This window comes from Ursus maritimus, unplaced genomic scaffold (genome assembly GCF_017311325.1).
Source record: "Ursus maritimus isolate PB19 unplaced genomic scaffold, ASM1731132v1 scaffold_26, whole genome shotgun sequence".
NCBI lineage: Eukaryota > Metazoa > Chordata > Mammalia > Carnivora > Ursidae > Ursus > Ursus maritimus.
In genome coordinates, this window is record NW_024425119.1 from 10903745 (window position 1) to 10912087 (window position 8343).

Consider the following 8343-nt stretch of genomic DNA (forward strand, 5'->3'; position numbering starts at 1 on the left):
ATGAGCACTGGATATTATATAAGACTGATGAATCAGTGACCTCTACCTCTGAAACTAATAATACATCATATGTTAACTTATTGAATTTAAATTTTAAAAAATTAAAAATAATAAAAGACTGAAACACTCATCGTTGTTTGCCTTCACAAAGCATTTAAAATTAAGACCTGGTAAAACAAATACAACATACTGTAGACATTCTTAGTGTGCCATAGTTGTTGTATAAATTTTTCCCTAGATTTTATCTGCAAATCTAGAGGCTATGTCTGTAGTGATTTATCAGGTTAAATAACAAATGCCATTAAAGATGGTCTAACTCTTGATTTGACCAAGAGACGTAATTGTGCAGTTTATGGTAGCCGCAAAATGGAGAATTAACTAAGGCTCTCAAACGATCATAAAATCTTTGACTTAAAGATCCAATAGATGTTTCTGGAACATGCCTACCCCTCCCCACTAACTAAAAGATACGAACACATCATCAAGTGGGTAGATGATAATACTAGGTTCTCCCTGAGTCTGAAGGAGATAAACAGCTTACTGCTGTTGTGTCTGCTTTTTAGTACGTATGTACCTATTGCATAAAACAAACCGAGATTTAAATTTACTTGTTTAAAGTGTTCACAGTGCGTAACCTAAATACTGGTAACTATGACCCTTGCTTTCCTAAATGATGCTTCTTTACATAGAAGAGTTAAGTGACTGCCACAGAACGTCAGCATCTATTTGATTTCTCCACATTTTCTTCTCGTCAAAGAAGGAATATACAAAAGGAACAGGCAATACTATCCTCAGGAATATACAAAAGTGAAATTAAGTGTTTCTTCCTCCAGGAGTTGTATCTCATTTCTTTAAGAGTTGAAAAAACCCAATCCAACTGTCTTTCTACAGAGTGAAATTAAACCTTCAAACTTCTCCAGAAGCCCTTTGAGAAACATTAATTACTCTGAAGGGAATAGGAGGCAAAAGCAATGGTCAGTTTGAAAAAGAAACCAAATCCCTCTCTTGGGCATACGGGTGCAAATAAGAGTTCTCAAGGTTATAAAAATGAAGAAAGTGAATTTTACAGTCAATAAGACTCCTCTCTGGAATTTCACAAGCACTGCACTTATTCCTAACAGAAGTAGTTAATATACAAGAGCAATTATCCATAACACTGTGAACACATCCTGACTTTAACTGCTGAGGCTACAGAGAAGACTGGTCAGAAAGATGTCTAAATTTAGAGCTCTGTACTGAGTCCTTTACTCTTCAGACATAGAACAGAAAATGAGACTAAGTGGGATAAAATTAAAGAGTACTTACCGGTGCCTACTAAATGCAAAACCAAAGAATCGATGAGGATCTATGCCAAGTAAATAAGGAGAAACATAACAATAACATCACCAATTTCTAAGACGTGTGCACGTGAAGAACCACTGAATACAAACCTGTCGGCCAACTCGGTCAGGGGGAGGCCACAATGCATCATCTTCTTTTGTAATTTCACTGTCGTCAATAATCCTCTTCAGTTCCTCCATTACACTCTTGTGCACATAAGCCTGAAAACAAGTGACAATAAAAATTCCGCAGTGTCTATTACCTCCCACAACTCAGAATGAAATGATAGACAAAGTTACAAACCGTAAATACTCAACGAGAATATCACAGAAAAATCTAATATTGATCCCAAAATACAGGATGGGAGAGAATCACTCATCCTTATGATTTTATTAACTTTCTTACCCTTTCCTTTAATATGTGTTTGTCTTCGAATTAAAAAAAGAAAAAAGAAAAGAAAAAGATAACTTACACTAGCCCCTTTTAAAGCCCTGGATTCTGCCTTTGTAACACGGGAATCAAATAACTCTGAGTGGTTAATGGTGATAATGGAAAATCTATGAGGTGAACAGAGACAAATACAAGTAGACATCACAGTTACTGCTCTGAACTTTGCCCTAGCCCTAACTTTTGAGCGTTTCATTTAAAATTCATACTGTGTTTAAATCTTGACTATCAATTAGTTTAAATAGGGAATGGGATAAAAAGACAACACTAACTATAAAATGAATAAAATTATATGTTCAAAGGTGGGACTACAACTTAATATATTCAGATTGCTTCTTTGGTTGTTGCACATGCTACATTTAGATCTAATTTAAACAGATTCCTTTTTCAATCTATCAATTGGCTTCTTTACAGCAATACAGCCTTAGATGTACTTTTGTAAATTCAAAAAAGACATGAAGAAAATGGTCTAAACGTAAAAAATTAGACATTTGAAAATAACTTACCTCCTTTCTGATCATGACATCATTTTTGTAATTGCTGTTGTTGGCATATCTAAGTTTTCCTGTGGGGAGTGGAAAAAGTTCAATCTATAACAGCAAAAACTCCTAAAAAAATAATAGAGATATGACATTGTAAGGAATGTCAAAGGTAAAGACCTTTTATACTACTTCCTTTATTAATATTTCTGCCCTTTTAGCGTAAGATTGATACTAGACCTTTAAACATGCAAATACTTGTTGGTAAAACGTTGGGTAAAGGTGAAGCCACTCATTTTCAAAACTTTCATGGCTTCAATAGAATTCAATATAATAGGAGGGTCATTTTTAATGCTCATTTGCTTAAACTATGTCATGAACTAGACAGGGAATCTGAAAAAAGAACTGACATTTCTTTTAAAGCCTATGTTATATGTCTGCATTTGTCCTAAGTGATTTACACTGAGCTTTTCATCTAATCAGAAAAACAACCCTTAAAAGGTTTTATTTTCTCATCTATTCATAGTTGAGAAAAGAGAGTTAAGTAACTTGTCTGGGCCACAAAGATTCTGATCTAGGTCAACCTTCATCCAATACTCCTGCTTTCCCCCAATACCCTAAAATGCTATTTTAACTATTTTCCTTCAAATTAATATATGTATACGATATGGCAATGCTACTGTTTTACCACTCTCATTTTTATAACCTAAAACCTTTACTATAAATAATATGTTTAAATCTCATTTAGCCAACATTTCATTATGCATTATCCTATTATTATTATATATTAATATTATGTGTTACACTATTTCAAATTATGTACAGGCATACCTCAGCGATATTCTGGGTTCAGTTACAGATCACCTCAATAAGGTATATATCAAAAGAGGGTGAGAAAATTAATATTTTGGTTTCCCAGGGCCTATAAAATCATGTTTACAACATACTGTAATCTTTTAAGTGTGTAATAGCATTGTCTTTAAAAAATGTGCATACCTTAATTTAAAAATACTTTGTTGATAAAAAATGCTAACCATCATGTGAGCTTCCAGTGAGTCACCATCTTTTTGCTGGTGGGGAGTCTCCATGTTGATGGCTGCTGACTGACCAGGATGCTGGTTGTTGACTGCTGGGGTGGCCACGGCAATTTCTTAAACTAAGACAACAATGAACTTTGCTGTATCAAGTGACATTTCCTTTCACTTGAACACAATTCCTGACATAGTGTTTATCTCCCAAAATGACAAAAAACTCTTAAATAGCAAACACACACTGACTCTACCTCAAATAAAACAGGATTATCTTTCCTGTATTTTCTGTATTCTGATGAATTCTCAGACCCAGAAAGAGATGATGACCTATTCTCTGAGATATTAGAGTCAGCCTCAGCAGCCAGGAGGCATGTTAAAAGTATTATTTCGTCTTCACCATCAAAATGCTCAGGAGTGCAAGCTGGTGCAGCCCCTCTGGAAAACCGTATGGAAGTTCCTCAAGACGTTCAGAATAGAGCTACCCTATGACCCAGCAATTGTACTACTAGGCATTTATCCCAAAGATACAGATGTAGTGAAAAGGAGGAGCACCTGCACCCCAATGTTCATAGCAGCAATGTCCACAATAGCCAAACCGTGGAAGGAGCCGAGATATCCTTCAACAGATGAGTGGATAAAGAAGATGTGGTTCAAGTATACAGTGAAATATTCCTCAGCCATCAGAAAGGATGAATACCCACCATTTGCATCGACATGGATGAAATTGGAGGGGATTATGCTAAGTGAAATAAATCAAGCAGAGAAAGACAATTATCGTATGGTTTCACTCATATGTGGAATATAAGGAATAGCAGGGAAGACCACAGGGCAAGGGAGGGAAAACTGAATGGGAAGAAATCAGAGAGGGAGACAAACCATGACAGACTCTGAAATCCAGGAACCAAAGGGCAAGTTACAGAAAGGAGGGGGTGGAGGGGTGATGGGTATTAAGGAGAGCAGGTGTGGTTATGAGCACTGGGTGCTCTCTCCTTCTCTTTACATCATGAGTAGGGAACTGCCCAAGGAACTTAGTATCAGGTTCAATTGTTGGTTTTGTTTTCTCATGTTTTGTTTTGTTTTCTATTATCAGATTCAATTTATATCTACACCTGGTCTTACTGCTCCTCTAACAGACTGAAAGGTCTATTGGAAATAATTAGCCTGAGAATTTGCATGGAACCATTGCACCTATCATTTTTAAATGCCTACGAGACCATATACATCTGCCTTGGTACCCAGGAACATATTCACGATTATCACTAATTATTATTATCAAGCATTTTTCCTCACCTATTAAGACAATGCAAAGGAATCCGAGCTAAAGCTAATCATCAGAGCTACACCATTGTCACAGGGGAGGCAAGCAGCCAGGGCACAAACCCCAACACCAACAATTAATTAATTGACTGATCTTACTGAGCTTCAGTTTCATTATCCATAGAACAAGGATGATGTATTATCTCATGGGATTGTTAAAGTGGTAAAGAAGATACATGCATATCAGTAAGTGTCCACAGGGGGGAGAAATGCCTCTGAGTATTTAAAACAAAGGGTATTTAATTTAGGGAATTAAGAAGGTGACAGATATGCTCAGAAACCACCCAGGATAAGGACACTCAGAGTTTAACAACACAGGGAAGCCTCTACTATGCCCCATTCTAGGATCAAAAGAAGGAGATGGTTTCCCAGAGCCAGGATCACTGGCAGAAGAGACATCCAACAAGAGGCAGGAACATAGAAGTAAAGTAGTTGTTGCTGGAGATGCAACCTCAAGTCCAGAGGTTTTAAAACAACCCTGCCTTCTCTCTGTTTCCCATCCTCCAACTTCCCGTCACCCTCTCCTATGGACAAAACCCACCTTAAATCCTGGAACTTGGTTTTGCAAAACACATGTTATGCACCTTCTCAGAATCTCAACCTCAGCTTCACACATCTCTCGGGGCCTTAACCCCTGGTCTTGCACCGTTGCCCCTGCAATGATCACCCACAGGTAAGGCTTCGTGTTTCCACTGTGTGAAGTCAATCACTGGACTGTCGAGCTCTAAATACCATCTCCAGACTCAGAGAAGCACCACAACACAATATATGAGATGGGGATTCACTAGCAGCTGTACACACTACAAGGGCAGGTTACTTGTTTACTCTAGGCATGAACTATAACTAATGACAGACAAGAAATGGAAAGGAATTGGCACATGGATTATCTGTCCACTCCTCCCTTCCGTGGACTGCTTACACCTAGGATGTTTCTGTGCAGCCACATTCCCCGTGGTCGAGTGACAGCCTTGTTGCTTCATGGAGCTGTGGCCACCTCAGTTATGTGTCACCTTGTACTTGCTTCCCATCCTCTCTAGCTCCACTGCTCTTTTCCCTTATTTCCACTGCCCTGGAAAGCATTGATAGCACTGAAGGTTTGCCCTCAGGCTTTGTTTTAGGACACAGGCAAATGCAACCTGGAAGAGTTAGCTGCCCTACCATGCAAAGTTGAGGAGACTAAGAGCAAAGAATACATCTGAGCACAAAGAGGCCCAGAAGGCATTGCCATCCTTATATTCTTATGTCAATCTTATTTAACAGTTTCAAGCTTCAACCCAGTATGAGGCCACTCCTGCTATACCAAGAAAGAGGCTCTCACCCTCTTCCCAATAAAAGACACACAGAGCCCCATTAGGCATTGCATCCACCTCAAACATGGGCCCTCCAAATGGTATGGAATCTTCCCCACCAGCTCCACATGTGGCCCCTCATAATCTGGAAATATGCACACCATTGATAAATCCTATTAACACTTCCTATACAAAATGGCAATGGAAAAGGAAGAAGAAAAAATATACAATCCCTTATCACATAGACATAACGAAAACAGCTACTAATATCCTCATTCCAGTGAAGGTCATGAAGCTGTACTTGATTTTATCACTTTCTCCTCCCACTACTCATTCATTAGCTCTAATTACTCAACAAGTTGGGATTCTTTATCTAGTGGAATGACCCCTCCTACCTGTTCCTCTCCTACTTTACTTTACATACAAGTTTTATTTAATTGGACATCTCCATTATGTCCTCCTTTACCTTGGAGCCTCTGGACTATTGTACTAATAAAACCACCTGATAACTAATCCTGCAATACAGTAGCTGTCCAGGCAGATGTGTGATGATCTCTCATTGTGATTTTGATTTGCATTTCCCTGGTGATTAGTTGTCTTCAACATCTATCTTTTCACATATCATTGGGCCATTTGCATATCTTCTTGGGAGAAGTGTCTGTTCAGGTCTTTTGCCTATTATTAATTGGACTATTATTATAATAATTGAGTAGTAGAAGTCACTTGTGTATTTTGGATATTAACCCTTTATAGGAAACTTAGGTTATGAATACTCTCTCCCATTCTGTCAGTCGCCTTTTAACTCTGCTGTTTCCTTTCATGTATAGAATCTTTTATTTTGATGTAGGATCCCTTTTCTAATTTTTGTTGATTATCCTGTGCTTTTGGTAATACGTATAAATGCCATTGCTATGACCAATGTCATAAAGCTTTACCCCATCTTTCCTTATAGAATATACACAGTGTCAGTTTTTATGTTTAAGTCTTTGATCCATTTTGAATTGATTTTTGAGTATGATGTAGGATAAGCGTCCAGTTTCATTGTTTTGCGTGTGGATGTCCAGTTTTCCTGACATCATTTGTTGAGGACTGTCCTTCCTCCATTGTGTATTCTTGGCATCCTTGTCAAGGATCATTTGACTGTATATGCAAGTGTTTATTTGGGAGCTCTGTTGTATTCTATGGGTCTATGTGTCTGTGTTTGTGATAACACCATGCTGTTTTGATTACTGTAGTTCTGTACTGTATCTTGAAATGAGGATATAGTGTGCCTCCAGCTTATTCTTTTTTCTCAGGATTGTTTGAGCTGTCTGGGGTCCGTTGTGACAGCATATGAAATTATGGGATTGTTTTTCTCTATTCTGCAAAAAGTCTATTGTGAATTTGATGGGAATTTCATTGAAATTGTGGAGAGCTCTGCGTAGTGTGGACATTTAACAATACTGAGTCTTTCAACCAATGAATAAACAAAAACTTTTTTTCAATTGGGTTTTTTACATTTCTTTCATTGCTGTATTGAGGTTTTCATTGTACTTGTGTTTCACCCCATGGTTAAATTTATTCCTAAACATTGTATTCTTTCTGATGCTATTGTAAATGGGATTGTCTCTTAATTTCCACTGTTAGTATATATAAACACAACTGAGTTTTATGTTTATTTTATATCCTTTAGCCTTATAGAACCTATTTATGATTTCTAATAAAGAAAGAAAAGGCATCCAAATAAGAAAAGAAGAAACTAACCCTGCCATATCAGGCACACTAGGGAGTTAGCACACAGCTGCACTGAGGGACATCCCCATTACAGATGTCCCATCTCCGTACAACTTTCTGCGTCTGCATCGTATGCCCTCTGCACTAGGTAAAGTTTAAGAGGTCATTGTGAGACTTGGGCCCTTAGCTTCAGACAATGATCAATGACTAAGCGTCTTGACTTGGCCTTGCCTTTACCTCTTCGGGACATCCAATATCTACTCACAGCACAGAAGATCTGCTTCCTGTGCTCATCAGATGGTTACAGATTACTAGCATTTCTGCATTCTACAGAGTTTTCGTAAAGTAATGCCATGAGGGAACGGCCACCAGGAAAAGCCAGGAAGAAGCAGAGAAAGAGTTCACCAAAGTCTCAGGAGAAGCGTAGTGACACCTGGATTTTGGACCCGTCTCCCGGAATAGTGAGAAAATAAATTGTGATGGTTTTAAGCTGTTGAATTCCTGGTACTTTGTTACAGCAGCCCTAGGAAATTAATACAACTGTGAAAAACACTAAAACTATTCATCTGACGATTTAGACAAAATCAACAAATTCCTCAAAAGATAAAGATTATCAAAATTGACAAGAAACAGAATAACTAAAGAGCCTCTATTTAAAAAATGGTATTCCTAATGAAATACAATCTCCCAAAGAAAACTTCAGACACAGATTATTTCTCTAGTACATTTGAGCAAACACTTAAGGAA

At 37.8% G+C, this 8343-nt stretch overlaps 1 protein-coding gene across 2 annotated transcripts in view; it reads right to left on the reverse strand.

Annotated features, from left to right (window-relative positions):
* The window catches only part of LOC103669122 (killer cell lectin-like receptor 3), a 40388-nt gene extending 38003 nt beyond the window's left edge, over positions 1-2385 (reverse strand). For both annotated transcript variants that reach the window (XR_005837860.1, XM_040642157.1), the window contains exons 1-2: positions 2274-2385; positions 1431-1541 (exon numbers count right to left, since the gene is read on the reverse strand). The gene's annotated coding sequence lies outside the window, so the exon portion shown is untranslated. The remainder of the gene's footprint in view (positions 1-1430; positions 1542-2273) is intronic.
* Positions 2386-8343: the final 5958 nt, after the last annotated feature.